Source organism: Pristiophorus japonicus, chromosome 5, assembly GCF_044704955.1.
Source record: "Pristiophorus japonicus isolate sPriJap1 chromosome 5, sPriJap1.hap1, whole genome shotgun sequence".
Classification (NCBI taxonomy): domain Eukaryota; kingdom Metazoa; phylum Chordata; class Chondrichthyes; family Pristiophoridae; genus Pristiophorus; species Pristiophorus japonicus.
This window is the reverse complement of record NC_091981.1, coordinates 116,131,815-116,151,057: the sequence shown is the minus strand read 5'-3', so window position 1 is coordinate 116,151,057 and position 19,243 is coordinate 116,131,815.

The window sequence follows — 19,243 nt, the reverse complement described above, 5'->3', positions numbered from 1 at the left end:
CAGTCATTGAAGGTTGGCATGCAGGTGCAGCAGGCGGTTAAGAAAGCAAATGGCATGTTGGCCTTCATAGCAAGGGGATTTGAGTACAGGGGCAGGGAGGTGTTTCTGCAGTTGTACAGGGCATTGGTGAGGCCACACCTGGAGTATTGTGTACAGTTTTGGTCTCCTAACCTGAGGAAGGACATTCTTGCTATTGAGGGAGTGCAGCGAAGGTTCACCAGACTGATTCCCGGGATGGCGGGACTGACCTATCAAGAAAGACTGGATCAACTGGGCTTGTATTCACTGGAGTTCAGAAGAATGAGAGGGGACCTCATAGAAACATTTAAAATTCTGACGGGGTTAGACAGCTTAGATGCAGGAAGAATGTTCCCAATGTTGGGGAAGTCCAGAACCAGAGGTCACAGTCTAAGGATAAGGGGTAAGCCATTTAGGACTGAGATGCGGAGGAACTTCTTCACCCAGAGAGCGGTGAACCTGTGGAATTCTCTACCACAGAAAGTTGTTGAGGCCAATTCACTAAATATATTCAAAAAGGAGTTAGATGAGGTCCTTACTACTAGGGGGATCAAGGGGTATGGCGAGAAAGCAGGAATGGGGTACTGAAATTGAATGTTCAGCCATGAACTCATTGAATGGCGGTGCAGGCTAGAAGGGCCGAATGGCCTACTCCTGCACCTATTTTCTATGTTTCTATGTTTCTATGTCTGCTGTGACTGCCTGGAAAGATCCATTGGCATAGAAATTGAGGGCGATGGTGACCTTCACTGCTGCTGAGAGAGCCGTCCTCATCCTTGTTTGAGGCTGAAGGTTGTGATATCTTCCTTATGACATTACAAATACAAAGACTACATAAGATGACTCTACGGGAACTTGTCATGTGACCTTGTCACATGATCCTTTTATTGTATTTACACGAGTAGTTGCATTACCACAGTAGTCCACAAGGTGGAGCAGTTGTCCACTAGGGGGAGCTCGATATCACACTTCTCCCTCCTTAATGAAGAAGTAATCGTAACAAAATAATCATCATTCATAACTTGCATGGTTATACACAACAAAAGATATGAACTTATAAATTGACTTATTTTGAGATATTTACAAATCAAACTTAACCACAGGTTTTCTGTTTCGAACTGGATACCTTCGATCTTGAACAGAACTTTGCAAACATGGTGTCGAACTTAGATTCATTCGAAGCTGAGCCTGAGGAGAGTTTTTTTCCAAGGGCAATCCTTGATTTACATTTGGACTCTCTACAATTCAGACTGTTTGTCTGCCTGACTCAGACTCAGACTTAAATTCTGACTTTCTCTTGGATTTGTTTCTAGTACATCTGATGTAGGATTTGCTATTGGTACTCTACTTCTAACAAGACTATCTGACTCATCAGAATAATTGAATCATTCCAACTTTCAACTCCTTCCACATCTGTAAGTAAAATATGCTGAATGTGATCAAACATCTTGACCAAATATGTTCGCAGGTCATATATCTTCAATACTCTTCCTGCTAACCACTTTAACCATTTATGGTGATGGTTCTTCACACTAACCTTCTGAATCAATTTCACACCTCTCTCTTATTCTACCTCTATCATGATTCTCTTTCTGTCTTGATTGTTTCTCTTCTATTGACTATGCCAAGTTTGGCTTTAACAATGAGAACCTGGTTCGTGGCTGTCGTTTGAGAAACAACTCTGCTGCTGTTCTACTCATAGTTGTATGAGGAGTATTATGATAAGTAATTAGAGAATTTACTAGTTTGTGGTCCAACGACAACTGCTGTTTCTTTGGATTTGGATCCAACATATGCTAGATAAGGGCATATTTTATAATTTGTACTGTGTACTCTGCTGCACCATTTGATACAGGGTGCTACATTGGAACCTTGGTATGTTTCACACCATTTCTGCTCATGAAATGTGGAAATTCTTCTGAACAAAGTTGCGGCCCATTATCAAACACAATTTCTTCTGGGAGGCCATATGAAGAAAACAATCTTCGCAAATTGTCTAGTGTTTTACTTGTTATTTTCCGCATCGGAATCACCTCTACCCACTTCGAATGGCTCTCAATCACAATGAACAATTGTTGTCCTTCTAGCTCAGCAAAATCTACATGTAACCTTTGCCACACCCTGGAAGGCTATTTCCATGGCTGTAATGGTACTGATGGTGTTTTCTTGCTTACCGATTAACATGTTGTACACTGACTAACGATGTACTCTATATCTTTATCTAAACCTGGCCACTATAAGTAACTGCATGCAAAACTCTTGGTCAAGCACATTCCCAGGTGCTGGTCCTGATAATCTCCTAACAATTTGGACCTGAACTTATTTGGGATAGCTACTCTTGCACCCCACATGATACAATTTTTATCCATTGATAATTCATTCCTACGAACAAAGATTAGATGAATATCTTTCTCTGATACGTGGTTTGGCCAGCCATTTGCTATGTGATCATACCCGGTTGTCTTTGACATAACTTGGTCATGTTTGGTTGCTCTACCAATCTCTTCAGCTGTGACTGGCAGTTCATGTATGAAAAATAGAACACTTCTTCGCTATTGATGTGTAACTTGTGATGGGGATGTCAACCTGGACATAGCATCAGCATTACGATGATCAGCTGATTGTCTGTACTCAATGTCATATGCTGACAAAATCAAAGCCCATCTCTGCATTCAGGCTGCAGCTAAGGTTGGAATTGGGGACTTTGGATAGAGGATTTCTGTCAGGGGCTTATGGTCAGTAATAATGGTAAACTTATGACCATACAAGAATTTTTGGAACTTCTTGACCCCAAAAATCAATGCCAAAGCTTCCCTTTTGATCTGCGCATAATTACACTCACTGGCACTGAGAGTGCATGAAGCAAAAGCAACTGGTCTCTCCTCTCCATTAACTAGTACATGAGAGATCACCGCCCCAACTCCATAGGGAGAGGCATCACACGCTAGCTTGATCTCCAGAGATACGTCATAGTGAACTAACATGGTACTCTCTACCAACTGGCTTTTACACTCCTTGAATGATGTGTCACATTCTTCTGACCACTTCCAATGGACCTGTTTTTTCAACAGCTCATTCAGTGGATGTAATACTGTAGCCAAATTTGGTAGGAACTTCCCATAACAGTTCAAAAGTCCCAAAAACGATCGAAGTTCAGTGACATTTTTGGATGTGGGTGCATTTCTGATTGCATCTAGCTTTCCCTTGGTTGGATGTAAACCATCTTTGTCTAGTCTGTGCCCTTAGTACTTCACTGAGTTTCAAAATAACTCACACTTGTGAGCAGTCACTCGTACTCTGTGCTTCTCTAGCCATTTGAGTACTTCTTTCAATACATTATAGATTTGCCTGTTTGGTGCTGAAATGAGTATGTCATCTAAATAACATACTGCCCATTCAAGGCCTTGCAAAATCTGGTTCATCGCCCCTTGCAATATGGCGGGGGCCGAAGACACTCCAAATGGTAGCCTATTAAACTGATATAGACCTAGATGAGTATTTATAGTAAAGCATGACTTGGTCTCCTCATCTAGTTCAAATGGTAAGTAGGCATTTGTGAGATCTAACTTTGAGAAGATCTGACCACCTGTCAGAGTTGTGAACAAATCTTCTACATTTGGCAATGTATTGCGTAGATTACCCTCTAGAACCTGGTTTATGGTTACTTTATAATCACCACACAACCTTACCTTACCATCTGACTTAGGTACAACAACAATAGGTGTAGCCTAATTACTTAGATCTATCTTAGAGATAATGTTCTCAGTTTCTAGTCTTTTGAGTTCTTGTTCAACTTTCTCCTTGACTGCGTATGGTACGGGATGTGGCTTGCAGTAAACTGGTCTTGCATTCTTCTACACTCTGACACTCAGATCGGGCTGCCTGTTTCACAGAACACCTTTGGATACAGTTTGATGACATCATCCTTCGATGCAAATCTCATTTCAACACAGAAAATCTCATGCCAATCCAGCTTCAGTGATTCCAACCAATTTCTACCCATCAAGGCAGGCTTGTCTCCTGCCACTACTAAGAGAGGCAAGCTCTGAAACTGATCCTTGTATTTCACCATTATGGTGATACGTCCCATCATGGGGATTTGCTCTCCTCAGTAGCCTCACAGCTCTATCTTCGACTTCTCCAGTGGAAAATCGCTCAATTTGTCGAGATATAGCGATTCAGGTACTACGCTCACGATGCACCAGTGTTGATTTCCATGGGTATCCTGGTTCCTGCAACATCTACTTGGATGATGATACATCGCGAATCGCTGTTAGATACCCTCGTGCTCCTGATGACATGTATCTCCAGAACCTCCTCATCCTGTTGTTTCTTTTCAATGCTATATAGTATCTGGCGATTTCTATTTCGAGCATTAAACATCGGTTTACTCTTCAGTCGGCATGCCTTCGCAAGATGCCCTGTTTTCTTGCAGAAGAAACACTCTGCCTTCACATATGGACAACTTTGAGCGATGTGTTGTCTCAGGCACCGATAGCATGACTTCAATGCACTATTACCTTGGCCAGTTGCTGAGGCCGTGGGGCCGAACTGCCTTTTCCTTCTAACCTGCAGACCATTCACCTTGGTTGGCTGATGACTAGAAATGGCATGAAATTCCCTGGCGTATTGGTCAGCCATACCCATCGACATAGCTGTCTGACAATCTGAATCAAAAGTTAAGTTAGGGGTTGTCAACAACTTCCTTCGTTTTTCATCCCACAAACAAAGCGGTCATGCAATGTTCGGTCCTGAAAGTTTCCGAAATGACAGTGAATGGATAGCTTTTTAAAGCTACAATCTACTCACTGATGCCTTCATCGTGTAGTTATTTCGTATTCCAAAACGATAACTTTCAGCAATTTCCAGGGGCTCAGGACTGTAGTGCTGTTCCAATCTCCGTCAGTGGCGAGTGCTTTGGCTTGCTAAGAATAAGCACATTTTTCAGGGTTTCGTACACCTTCAGTCAGGAAAATAGCCTGTTTTCTTTCTAACACTACGTGGTTACGGTAGTTATCATCGGGGACTTCGATGATACTATTCACGGTGAAAAACATTTCTAGCCGGTCCACATGTGCTTCAACAGTCTCTCAGTCATGATGAAACTCACCCAAACGCCCTATTATTCCCATAGGCATGGCCATCTGGACTCTTGAGTTCAAGCCAAGTGTGCTTGTAATTTACCTTGGGCTAAACTTTTGTCTTCAGTTTCGATAGTTTTCTCGGTGGTACAGCTGTTTTTTGATGAAAAACCACCTAGCAAAAGTTTCCTCATTATTTTTTAAAGAGTTCTGCCCATATTTTGAAAAGACTGCCGGATAGCAAACTGCCCACGTACAACGCTGAGAAAATCGGCAGGATCTAGGTTTGGCCGCAACGGAGGACCCGTACACACCGCCGAGGAAACCGCCCACTAAAAGCTGCCTGAAACAGGGTCGTAGGTGAGTACCCTGCAAAGAAAGGTAAGTTAAAGTTTTTAATAATTATTTTTAAAATTTTAAAATGGCGTTTACATTAAAAAGTGCCTTGAGAATGTTTTATAACTTTTTATTTTTTGTTTAACTGAAAAAATATTTTTTGATTTTCCCCGCAGCCTCGGATAAAAAACTGCCCGTTCTTGCTACTTTCGGCTGCAATCGCCCAGAAACAGCCGAGAATCTTGGTGTAAAAACCATTTTCTTGCTGGGCAGTTTTAAAGACCTAATTAGTGGAAACTTTCACCGGCGATAACTGATGAAGCTTAGCGGTATTTTTTGGGCGACAATGGGGCGGTGAGGGCCTTGTGGAAAGTCTACTTCTTGGATTTTTAGCTGTTCTGCAAAACAAAAAACCTCTCAAAGTCTCTCTGTTAGTTGGCTGGAACATCCACCAACAAAAATTTCAGCTAAGGAATCCAGAAATCCGTTCCTACATTGCCAACGTGGTATCTTCTTTACGACATTACAAACACACAGACTACACAAGATGGCTCTGCAGGAAATTGTCATTGTAACATGACCCTTTTATTGTATTTACTTGAGTAATTTGCATTACTACAGTTGTCCACTAGGTGGAGCAGTAGTCCACAAGGGCGAGCTCTATATTGCAACGGTCTGGCTGCCGCAGATGGCACAGCTCCATCACCACGTCTTTCCTAAATCACTGCCTTCGGACACACTGCTCCTCAGTGAAGTGAACGTAGGAGAACTGTTGCCGAAAGACCCTGGATCCGTATGGCCTTCTGTTGACACGTCTGTGTATGCGTCTTCCTCTGCCCACATCCTCATGGACCTCTTCATGTTGCTCCTGCTGTTCCCATCCCTCTGTATCTTCCTGTTGGTGTGCCTCTACCTGCTGCTTATTTTCTCTTTGCCTCTCCCTGTCGCTTTCCCTCTCCCTCTTCCTGTTCTTCTCCCTCTTCCTGTTCCTCTCCCTGATCCACGGTGCATGGATCTCTCGATGGTCATCTCCATGGGCCTCTCACAGTGCAGGTCCCTCTCCCAGTGAGAGCCTGTCTGTTTCCCTCTCCCGATGCCTCTGCCTTGCTAATTCATGGCGCCATTGTCTTCTGCAAACCATCCTCCAATGGTGTAGTCTGAGATGGCAGTCCACTGCCAACACTGAGCCCATGATTGCCAAAGAATCTTGCCATGTCCAAATGGACCTGACTAAACCAGGTGAGTGATTGGAGGCAAAGTAAACTGAGGCCCACTAATCAATGATGATGGTGGCACATCGAAAAAACAAAATAGCTACAAGCTGGAAAATAATTTGGCCGACAAAAAAAAATGTCCAACAGCCTTTAAATATTGCTAGCGTGCAGCTTCCCAACTAGAAATCCACAGCAAAAGCTGTTGTTGACATTGGCAAGTGTTAGGTAGAGGAGCTTGGGCCAATTTAACTACCGGGGCGAGCTACGCCAGAGTGGGGCGCTAAGCCATTGCGCCATTAGCGAATAGATGGGCAATACTGTGCAGGTTGTTGTGGCTGTGCACTAACTCATTACCGCTCCATTAGTGCCAGGTTGAGGCACTAACGGGCCTTGCACAAATGGACTATTTCGGACCCTATATATAATGGCTGGTTTAAGAATGGTACAGGCAATGAGAGCTGGCTGCATTAACTGAACTCGTCATTTCTTTTCCCATTTTGTAGGTCTCCCTACATCATAATTAATCAATTGAGCAAAATGGTGACCCGTTCCTAAGCCTACATTGGTGTCACTCTTGAACCAAGCTGTAAGAGGCTCAGCTGGAATTTTTCATTCCCTTTTCCCTTACTTTATGCAGGAAAGCACGTCATATCAGCTCTATATCTCTCCATGGAAACATATCCAAGATCATTTACTCACTGTGACTGGATCACAGGTACAAATTCATGTACTGCCATTCAATAATGCAGCTCACTGCTGTATTGCCACACAATTAGTCAGACCTTTGTGTGGAAGCCCAAAATGGGAGAGAACATAATTTACAAAATTGGGGAGCTTTTTTGATATATTCGAACAGAACAATGCATACACGTGAGTAAAAGAAAAACATTTGTTTGATTTGAGAATCCTAATGGGGGTCTAAAGATTTAGTAAAGTGTATATAACTCTGAATAGCATGCAAGAAAATCCTCTGGGATGGGCAACATAATGGTCAACAGTTACATGTCTACAAAATTACATTCCACTTCCTCTGAGGGGTGGTAACCACAATTTTGCGGCCGGGGCAGGAAGTCCCGCCCTGAGTCAGTTACCGCCCTCAATTGGGGCGCTGGGGAATTTCTCCCCCTGATAGCAATAAAAGCATATCATTGATCTGGTGGTGTGGTTCAGAACCAGCAGTTCATTTTTCCAACATTTTCTAGGAAGTGCAACTTCCAGAGGACATTTGTCCATTTGCATGCTTCATTCTAAAATGCTCAGAGCGCAGCATATCAAATTATTACTTTTACAGGCACTGGTTTGATAGTTTGCTAGTGTTGCATACATCCCAACAGCAAATAGAAACAAGTTTGAAATTCTTACTTCAAACTTTAATCAGGACCTTTTGCAATTAGTGACTCTGCAGTACCACCAACTGTCATTAATGAGTGATCATTTCCTATGTGTCTAATTATAAGTCAATGTTTTGTGTATGGGATTTTGTGGCTATTCCTGCTGTGAACCTAATTTGGACTCCAACATCCACTGACCCTGAATCATGAAGATAGGGGAAGCAAGACAAGGGATGGATGGAGGGGGCACACAGCTGCACATTTGTTCTTACTGATATCTGCTTGTTTTTCTGCTGATAAAGGGGAACTGAATGTTTAAACAACGACCTCAGGGTCTCATGTACCTTGTTGTGGAATGTGTCTATTCTTCTGTTGTAACCTTGATGATACATGCAGTTGTAGTTTGTGAGCTTAAATATGGGGCACTCTGGGCCAGTTGGGGAGTTCTGGGGTTATGGGTTGCGGAACCTGAGCACAGATCTCCGACGTGGCCACATCTACAAATATGTATATTAAACTTGTGTGTTTTCCCACTTAAAGAAGACGGGTGTCTCGAGTCTTGTTCTTTGACATAGATTTGCACCCCAACATTTTTGGCGTAGTGACAGGATCTTGTGGCACGGGTGAGACCATGGCGGAGGGGTCACAACAAGAGTGAGTAACTTTTAAATACCACTCACAAATTCAGTGGCCCGGAAGTTGACGGTCAAACTCGGGCACAAATCCGAATCAAGTGAGATCTGCTGAGCGGGTAAGACACAATTTTAAGAATCGGTACCATACAGTAATAAGTTTTAAAGTAGTAGTTATAAGTTAGGGACACTGTTGTTGTGACAAAGATCCGGTTAGTAATTGTGAGTAAGCAGTTAAAAGAACCGGGAAATCTTGGGGCAGGATTAAAGTCGCGTGAAAGGGCTAGTGCGGTGGGACCGCCCGTAGTCGGATCACAGAATGGTGTCGGGGAAAGAATTAGACTGGGGTGAGGAAGGCACCCTTACTAGATTCTATGCAGGCGATCGGAAGGGTTTAATCGACAAGATGCGTAAGGACGGATGGGGTCCTGAGAAAGATCCCACCGACCAAAAGACCTGGTGGCAAAAGCAGAAAAACAAACGCGATCAGAAAGCGGAAGTAATAATAGTATGGCAATTTCTGCAATGCAGCAGGAGATTGTAACCAAAAATCGAGGAATTAAAACAGGCAAGGGCAGAAATAAAGAAGCTAAGGGAAATTAATAAAAGAAAAGAAAAATGCTGGAAAAACACATTGAATTTACAAAGACAGTGTGTTTTTATCAAAAGATAAAAATGCGACCTTGAAAGCTGCAGCTGCTAGAAAGAGAAACAAAGATCTTTAGGAAAATGGACTGGAGGAAGATCATCAAAATACAAAACCTAATTTGAAGAAAGGAGATTTAAATTTGCAGTGAAAAAGATATTGGTTTAAATATAAAAACTTACGAGTTAAACCCGACACAGAAGTTTTGTGCCGAGAAAGAGAAACAAATATGTTTACCTATTGAAAAGAGGAAGATCATCCAAAAAAATATTATTAAGTTTGGATTCAAAAGGGGAATAAATCTAAGTTATGCGAACTCAGCAAAGGAAGAAAAAAAAAACTGGGAAGTAGCGAATTCTTAAAAAAGATGGAACCGGCACGGAAGTTTAGATTTTGTGCGGAGAGAAATAAAACACAAGATTTGCTCAGTGAACGGGACCGTAAAAACAAAATGCTGGAATGTATATAGCTTGTGGGAAAATTGGATTTCAGTAAACAAAATAGCTATTAAAAATGTGTGGTCTTATTTTAAATCAATGAAAAAAAAACTTTGGCAAGTATTTAAATTGGAAGTTTAGAGAAATTGGAGTTTAATCTAAAATGCTGTCTTTCCCGATGAGAAGGTTTTATTATGACAGCTTTACTAAGTTTTGAAAGCACAAAGACTTGGAAAAAATTTTTTCGGATGATTACGCAAAGTTACATAATGACGTCAGGCCTTCTTACCAACCTGTAAAGGAGTTAACCCTTTCCATTGACAGCTGTTTTATACTGGACATTATTCATTTGGATTTCTTAATAAAAGAAAGAAGACTCACCTGACAGACAGAGGAAATGGTGGGATAGTCAGAATAAAATAAAATGAAAAAAGTCTATGTAATAATACTCACCTGCTACAGAGGACAGATAGATACTCAAACAAAACAAATTCAAGAGTTAGAAGCCAAGATAAATAAGCTGGAAGAGATAAAGACAGCTCTATCAAAAGCCATCCAAGAGACTGGACAGGCCTGGGCAGAGTTGCTTTTGGCTATCCTGATGCGACTAAGGGCAACTCCTAACCGAATGACGGGATTAACCCCATATGAGCTTATGATTGGACGAGCGATGCGATTACCGGAAGGGATAATTACGGGAGGATCTGATTGGGCCCTCTGCAGGATCAGATTAGGAGGGATGTTATGCAAACAGCTTAAGGGGATGCGGCGGGAGGTGAGAGAAGGTCAGGCAGGTCGAGACGAACAAGAGGAGTGGGAGTCCCCGGTGAATCTCCCTCAAGTAGGGGGCAGAGTAATGGTTAAGGGCCTGCCAGGAAAAACGGGGTTCACACCGTGGTGGTCAGGACCCTACGAGGTCCTATTAAGTGGGGATACGTGCGCTTGTGTAGATATGCACAGGATAGGACGGTGGAAACATTGGTCCCAACTAAAACCGTATTCAGTTTAACTAGATCATGGAGAACCTGCTCGTACTCCTCGTTGGAACGTTGGTCTTGGGACCTCTCGTGTCTACCCGATGTGGCAAGGAATACTGCCCAAATGGATGTGACGAGCCCAGAAACACCACAGCACCAGACGATTGTGCTCTTATAATACGATAAAACGAAAACATGCCCAATGACAGTTCCTGCAGACGCGCGATGAAAACAGAACCATAGGAACACCCGCACGATACGACAACTATTGACCGTCGTAACCCCCTTGGGGGGGAAACACAACAAGGAAGGTTTTGTGGGACTACATGGGTTGATGATAACAGAGGAGGGGAAAAGGGTTGTGATGGGAATAATCAAAAGTTCATTTCTGTGGGGATCGAAGTGCAGCCGGTCTAAATAATTCTAAAATAAGGTGGCAAACAGAACGCTTTAATGGAACACAGTCCGGTGAGGGGGAAATAGTACGGGTAAAATGGTCTAATGATAAGCTAGAAATAAAGGTACATACGAGCTTGCACTGGCAAATAGTACAATTACACCCTGGAAATATAACCAATTTAGGACTGCCAGAAAAGTGTGACCCGAAAGTACGGGCGCTATACACTCGTATGCTGCAGGAGATATTGGAAGACTATCGGGATGCCTCAGGGGCATCCAGGTATCGAGACCCTTTCAAGACAAGCCAGACACGTAGGCGTAAACGGGGTTTGGTCAAGGATATCCTGACAGGAGTAAACACGGGAATGTCCCTTGTTAACACCCTAGATATACAAACTCTAGAGGAACAAACAGAGCGGGTCAAAGACAAGTCAGGATTCTGGTACAGAAAGGGACAGGAAACACTGAGGACCTTGCTAGAGAAGGAGATGGGACAGCAGGTGCTTAGTTAAAGGGATTATAGTCCTGGAGGGTCATGCTGCCACCATTAATCACCTGATTGACCGAGAATTTAATACAGAAAAGGAAGAGGTTCAGCGAGACCTCTGCCATGCTTACGGGGGATGGATGTTCGGGCAGGTCAGGAAAGACCTGGACTAAATACACAGGGGTGAAGTCCCGGACTGGATTAATAGCACCCATCTGTTCCGCCGGGCACAGCATCCGGGGACACTATGAAAGGAATGACACGAGTCTTTCCAGTGACAGATGGATGCAATGATTCTCATTCTGCCCTGGTGGGGATGGTCCTAATGATTCCGGTAATGGCAAAGGGGGAGTCTGGACCATATCCCCAGTTTGAGGTAGAGAACCTGGGGCTAATCCGGGATGATAACGACATGTGGTATTACCCGATGGATCAATATGCGATCAAATGGAACGGAACCATGAGAAGGGCTCATTATCAGGATGCCGCAGGGTAGGAAGCCTAACGATATGTCCACATCCAGTGGGCTGGGGGAGTAAGGACGAGTGCAGATTTAATCAGACAAAGGGATGTGTCTTAGAAATAAGCCCATCAGAGTCAGAATCTACTCACTCAGCCCACCGTGGAAAAGGGGAATACTGTGTGGTAACCAACCAACTAACTTATGATTATGGTTTTTATCAGTGTAACATCCCTAACCCCAACTTCTGCTTCACCCTGAGGCTACCGGTAACAATTGGATGAGCACAAATGACGCATATCCATGCTCGAGAAACTATTCCCCTGAACCTGACTGATGAAATTAAGCAAGATTTATATCAATACGAAAGTAAACTCGCTGCCCCAATACCTCACCTGCCTGAGGACCTGAGGTATATAAAAGACCCCCTGCTGGCAAGCATAAAACGATACCGCATTATCCAACAGGAGCTACGTATATTGGACAAAGATATTGCAAAAGGCCTTCATTATACGCCTTGGTATGAGAAGACGTGGAACTGGGGACTGAATGTTAATATACACGCAAGGATACGAATAATCTCACACATATTAGTGGCTGTACGATTGGTTTTGGCATTGGGATACTTGTTTATGTGTTGGACTTCTTATAAACGCCATAGGGCAAAGAAGCGAACGCGGACTATCGCATTGGAAGTAAAGAAATGATTGATTACAGGAATCTAATTCGGAAACTTCTGGATCTCAGTTCTCCCCAACCTAGAGGCTGATCACCACAGCAGGGGCGGGGGAAATGAGAACCGGAGTGACAAAGGTGATCAATTGGTCTAGCCAAGGATCAAAAGGAGGGATATTGTAGTGGGATTTTGTGGCTATTCCTGCTGTGGACCTAATTTGGACTCCAACATCCGCTGACCCTGAGTCATGAAGATAGGGGAAGCAAGACAAGGGACGGATGGAGGGGGCACACAGCTACATGTTTGTTCTTACTGATATCTGTTTGTTTTTCTGCTGATAAAGGGGAACTGAATGTTTAAACAACGACCTCAGGGTCTCATGTACCTTGTTGCAAAATGTGTCTATTCTTCTGTTGTAATCTTGATGACACATGCAGTTGTAATTTGTGAGCTTAAATATGGGGCACTCTGGGCCAGTCGGGGAGTTCTGGGGTTATGATTTCCGACGTGGCCACGTCTACAAATACGTATATTAAACTTGTGTGATTTCCCACTTAAACCAGACAGGTGTCTCGAGTCTTGTTCTTTGACATCGATTTGTACCCCAAAACTCTGTGATAAATGAGGAATGCTTTTAGTGCTCTTGTTACTTTAATTATTGGTATTTGCTTTCCTTGTTTTTTTTTCACTATGAAACTACTTTGGTGTGGCTGACTACCCCATGGGAACATATAGTCAATATAGCTACACTTTCATTAAATTAGATGGTAGGGAATTCCTGGTCTGTCAAAGTTTAAAAAGTGAAACAATGGGGGAATTTTAACCTAAAAAAAACGGCTAGGTTGGGAGTGTGGTGGTCGGTAAAGTGTTAAAAATCTCAATCCTGAGCTGAACACACCTCCAACTTGCCCACTCCCGGTTTTAATGGAGGCGAGATGGTGTGGGTGGGTGGAGGGGAGGAGGGATGCTAATCCGCTGTCAGGAGGCTATTTAAATATTATAATGAGGCTGGAAGCCTCTTCTTTAACCTCTGTTTTGCGTTTAACTGTAGCTGGTCGGGTTTTGCACACTTCGTAAAACATGCCAGGAGGTAAGTGCCTTCACACCTACCTCCTGGATCCAATGACCCTGCCTATCCTGTCCTTCCGATCGCCCCCCTCCTCCACACCTCCATGATCGGAGTCCACTCCCAGGCCTCCGATCCCCCCTGCTTCAGCCCTCCCCCAACCCCCGATCAGCTTTGGACCCCCAACCTCCGAACTTCTCCTGGCACTACCCATACACGATTTGTTTCAAGAATCGTTACTGAACGCAGAAAAAAAAAGCTTGTGAAAGGAGTCGTTTATGCAAATTGAACATGTGCACAGCCAACTTTGTATCTGTGCATTTGCTTGCCATGTCTTACATCTTAAAGAAGTGGGAGGAGTGATGGCTTGGTGACTAAGCATTTCCAGCATGTGCTCGCAGGGGGTACTGAAGCATTCCTTACAGATTAGCACTTATCAGCACATAGCCTAATGTAACAGCCGTTAACGTTTTGTAAATAAGAACTCTTGCAAAACACTGCGCAAATAAATCGAGCCTCTGCTGTTCAAAACGAAAACACTGCAGTTCAGGGTACTAATTAAAATCCATGCATTTTCCTGTCCATTTATTAAGGGTGTACTGTACATTGCATCGATAACCGACCTGTTCATAACCGACATGCTGCAATTCTGACCATCAAGTGTTGTGGAATTGCGACACACTCCACTCAACAATTGTCATTCATTTTAGTGTCTACAATTTTCAGACCTAGTTTGGTTCAGGCTTTTAGTCAGCATGTACAGCGAAAGCAGAACCTGCGTTTATAGATCATAAAATGTACAGAATACTATCGGTTCGCCTAGAGCTTGCTTCTTGGTGTGTTCCCCAGAGATACAGTGTCCGAGTCATGGAATATCTTGCAGGAAGAGTCTACCTGATGCCATTTAACTTTTAATATTTCTTTAGTCTCAGAGCAGAATTTACTCACCTCCTTTAACATTAGAAATCTTACTTCAGAGATTTTAAATAGTAGCCGTGTGACGTGTACTTTCTTTAAAGATCCCTGTAACTTTAGCAAAGTTACTGTAATGTATTTGCTTCATGGGTTCTTTGTTTAAGAATTCATAGCAACACATTGCTATTAAAAATTAGTTGGTTTATTAACAAAGGTTTAACAATCGCACTACACGTTACCAGTTCATCCAATAGGCTCACAACTGCATACCTCATCATGGATGACCTAGACCCAACTGACTGGGATTTTATTGAGTCTTGTGAACATCACATGGCTGGCTAAGCCACTCATAATGCAACAGCTCTACAACTATTTTAAATGTAGCATTAAATCAAGTGTCCCCTTTTGGTAAGGGCACTAGAACCCACAAATTTACAAATGAATTGGGAATTTTGCCAAATTAAATTAAAATTCTGTTCCCGGGGGTGATGATGCACTCCAGTCCCTCTGGTGCCCCCCTCTTGTAGAAGGCAGCAAGTGTACCAGTGGACACCCTGGCTCAGATGTAACCGTGGAAGAGAGACAGGCAGTCAAGCTGAATGACCCACTCGACTGCCCGCTGCCTAGACTGGTTAATGGCCCTCAGGAGCAGTCCTACGAGGAGGCCTTCCGACCTGCCCAGTTCCCTCCGCACAGGGTGCCCAAAGATCAGGAGTGTGGGGCTGAAGTGCAACCAGAAATCGAGGAGCAGCCCCTTCAAGTAATGAACGAGGGGTTGCAATCTCACACATTTTATATACGCATGGAACACGGACTCCTCCAGACCACAGAAAATGCAGGCGGCCTGGAAATCCGTGAACCGACTTAGAAACTTATTGCACAGGACTGCCCCGTGCAACACCCTCCAGGCCAAGTCCCCAACAGATAAAGGGAGGACTCCCGCATAGAGAGCCCTCCATTGGGAACCCCCGCCTCCTCTAGGCAGCAAGATGGTGCACCATGGCATGTCCGGACGGCAGATGAGGATAGCAAAATGGAGGGTGTGCCAGAGCAGCCCGTACAGGAATCCCCTCTTCACAGAACTGAAAAGCACGGAGGGGATTTCCCGGAGGCGGCTCAAGTCGTGAGATGCCAGCTCCTGAGGGAGGTTTTGTGGTTTGACCCATCGGGAGTCAGTTCCGATGGGGGTCGCCCCCTGTGCTTGAGCCTCCTCGATGCACCTAGTGGAGTCAGGGTCTAGTGCCATTTTTAGCAACTCAATGGCTTTGGCCGCGAGCCAGACGTCGGCCCAGGACAGGCGCTGTGTCAGCTCCTCTGGTGCCATCCAACCCACTCCTCCACCATCCAGTCGCCAAACACAGCCCTCCCATCCACCTGCTACCTAAAGCCATGGTTGTGGAGGTACGGATTCACCTGGGAGCATACTCACAGGTGCATACATTACAGCTACCTTTCATTTTGTTTCTTGATGAGCTTGCTGATGATACCTGGCATGGAATGCTTGTTCAGACTGCAGTTTAATCATTTCCAGTCAGTTGTAAAGGCAGTATGTTATTCAATATCCAATTTCACTTGAGGGGATTGTTTGCTCTTAAGAAAAATACAATTTATGATGGATTATTGCCCAATATAATCTGTTCTTCCAACCGATCAAGTGCTTTTTTCTCGAGAAATAGTAACATGGCCCCACCCCCCCACACACTCCTGCCCTCACCCCCAATCTTCTCCCGGCACGACCCCCACATGATCCCTCATTTCCTTCTCTGTGCGGCCATGTGCCGCAGGCCGACCCACCTGGAACAGGTGGGTGAAACAGAGGCTTCCCATGCAAATCAGACCCAGCCGTTAAAGTCAGCAGGGCCTGTGGGAAACCCTTCTTTCCGGGTTTCCCGACCGCCTTGGAATAGTGCCATATAAATCTTGCAGACCCACTTGAAATTGGCAGACGGGGCCTTAGTTTAAAAAGTGCAGCACTCCCTAGGTACTGTATTGGAGTGTCAGCCTAGATTTTTGTCTCAAGTCTCTGGACTGGGACTTGAACTTACAACCTTTTGACTCAGAGGTGCGGGTGCTAACTACTGAGCCACAGCTGACACTGCAAACCAATACATTGACATTATAAACCAATATTTAATTTTATAACAACAACAAAGTGCATTTATGTACCTTCTTTAACATAGTAAAATGATCCAGGAGCGTTATCAGACAAAATTTCACACCAAGCTACATAAAGAGATATCAGGACAAGTGACCAAATGCTTGGTCATAGAAGTAGGTTTTAAGGAGCGACTTAAAAAAAGGACAGCTATAAAGAGGTGGAGAGATTTAGGGAATCAATTCCAGAGCTTAGGGCCTTGGCAGCTGAAGGCACAGCCGCCTATGGTGGAGCCATTAAAATTGGAAATGCTAAAGAGGCCAGAATTAGAGGAGCGCAGATATCTCGGGAGATTGTAGGGCTGGAGGAGATTATAGGATGGGGCGAGGCCATGGAGGGATTTCAAAACAAGGATGAGAATTCTTAAATCGATGCGCTGAGGATCCGGGAGCCAATGCAGGTCTGCAAGTACATGGAGGATAGGTGAGCAGGACTTTGTGCAAGTTAGGATACAGGCAGCAGAGTTTTGGATGAGCTCAAGTTTATGGAGGATGATAGGTGGGAAACTGGCCAGGAGAGCATTGGAATAGTCGAGTCTGGAGGTAACATAGGCATGGATGAGAGTTTAGGCAGCAGATGGTCTGAAGCAGGGGCGGAGATAGTAATGTTACAGAGGTGGAAGTAGGTGGTCTTGGTGATGGAGATGATATGGGGTTGGAAGGTCAGCTCAGAGTCAAATAGGATGCCAAGGTTGCAATCAATCTGGTTCAACCTCAGACAGTAACCAGCGAGGGGGATGGAGTTAGTGGTTAGTGAACGGAATTTGTGACCACTGTTTTTTTGTGGCTGAATCTTTTCCATGGTATCCTTCATGGTCCTTTCAGTCGCAGATGCTTTATTTAAACACTGAGCCCATCTATCCCTTCTAGTCTTGGGACTTGGGAGTTCTTTGTGTTCTCAAAGCATGTAATCTTCTTTAAGTAATCTCTGCCAAAACTTCTGAATTCTTTTCAGCATTACAGATTTTCAGCAGCGCCAAGATATGCAGATGGTAACTTCAATTAACTTTCTAGGTATCAAGTAGGTCCTTTCCATTGTGATAATTTACTATGTTTGGCTATTATACTTCATTTTCCACTGGTGGGAGACGTATTATGTGGTAATTGTGCAGTAGAGGATAGCAGGTAAGTTTCTATTTCTGAAAAACATATCAATGATCCATGTTACCTTGCATTTTACAACCTTATGGTAAAACAGGGACCAAGAGTTTCCACTTTGGGCAAAATCGGCGATCTGGGTACAAATTGTACTCAACATGGCGCTAGTTTTGAGAAGTAATTTTTTTTCCTCAACTTTCTGCTAAAATTCATTTGCATATCGCCGAATGTAAAATCTGCCATGAACTAGCGCAAACGGGCAGCATTTTAGAACATAATTTAAAAAAAACAATTTTTCATTAAAACATATTCCGTGATATATTTAAGAGTGGTAACCTGGTGCAGTTTGATAAATACAGCTGAAAATGAGTTTATCACAAAAAGTAATATGTTCTAATCAGAGGGGTGCTACCTTTTGGAAAGTAGAAAAAGTAGCGCCAGGCGCTAATGATCCCCTCCTGCCGGGAAATTCAACTTTAGCGATCCAAGAGAGAAGTGGAGCGCAAAATCAAGCGCTAACCACTACTCTTCGGGCGCTAACGTCCGAGAACGGGGCAGTAGCAGCAGTGTGCTGAACAATTTGTAGCGCATTGCTAAGGGCGTCAGAGGCTGCTTCCCTTGCTTAAAGGATAATGATAGTGCACATCAGGGTAATCATCTGTCGGCAGTGCTGCATTGCAAGGCGACCTGCATGACGGCCACTCCAGCAACAAACACTCTCACAAAGTGGAGGGCTTGGACATCTTGCAGCAATGAAACATCAAAAACTTTGAACAGGCACCAGACTGGTACAACTAATAAAGGTTGGCCTACCTGAAAAACATTCCCTTTAATTAGCACTCCCCAAATGGCCAGCTGAGTTGACAATGCCTCCTCTTCCTGCTGTTGTTAACGCCCGGCAATACAGCAGGAAGCAATTTCACATCTGGTGCAGTAACAGGGCGCTGCACACTTGATGATGTCACGATCTGCAAGGTGCTAGAGGCCCAGGCAGTAAGTGTTAGCACTAGCGCTAATCGAGCACTGAAATTCGTGGGTGTCGCTGAATTCACCGCGCCTGGTTGCTAACCACTTAACACCTCATTAGCGCCCCCCCCCCCCATGGCGCTTACGGGAGGGGCTAAGCAGCTGAATTTCTCCCCCAGAGTGTCTAGTCTACCACTTGTGTGTAACCCAATTTTAAATAACTGAAAATGACTTAAAAAAATACTATACAGATTCATTTTCTCGTTTCATTGATATACAGTAGTCATTTTCTTTGGTCTAGACTTTCTACTTCATCACTGTGACATCGGCCATATATCGCCTAAAACGTC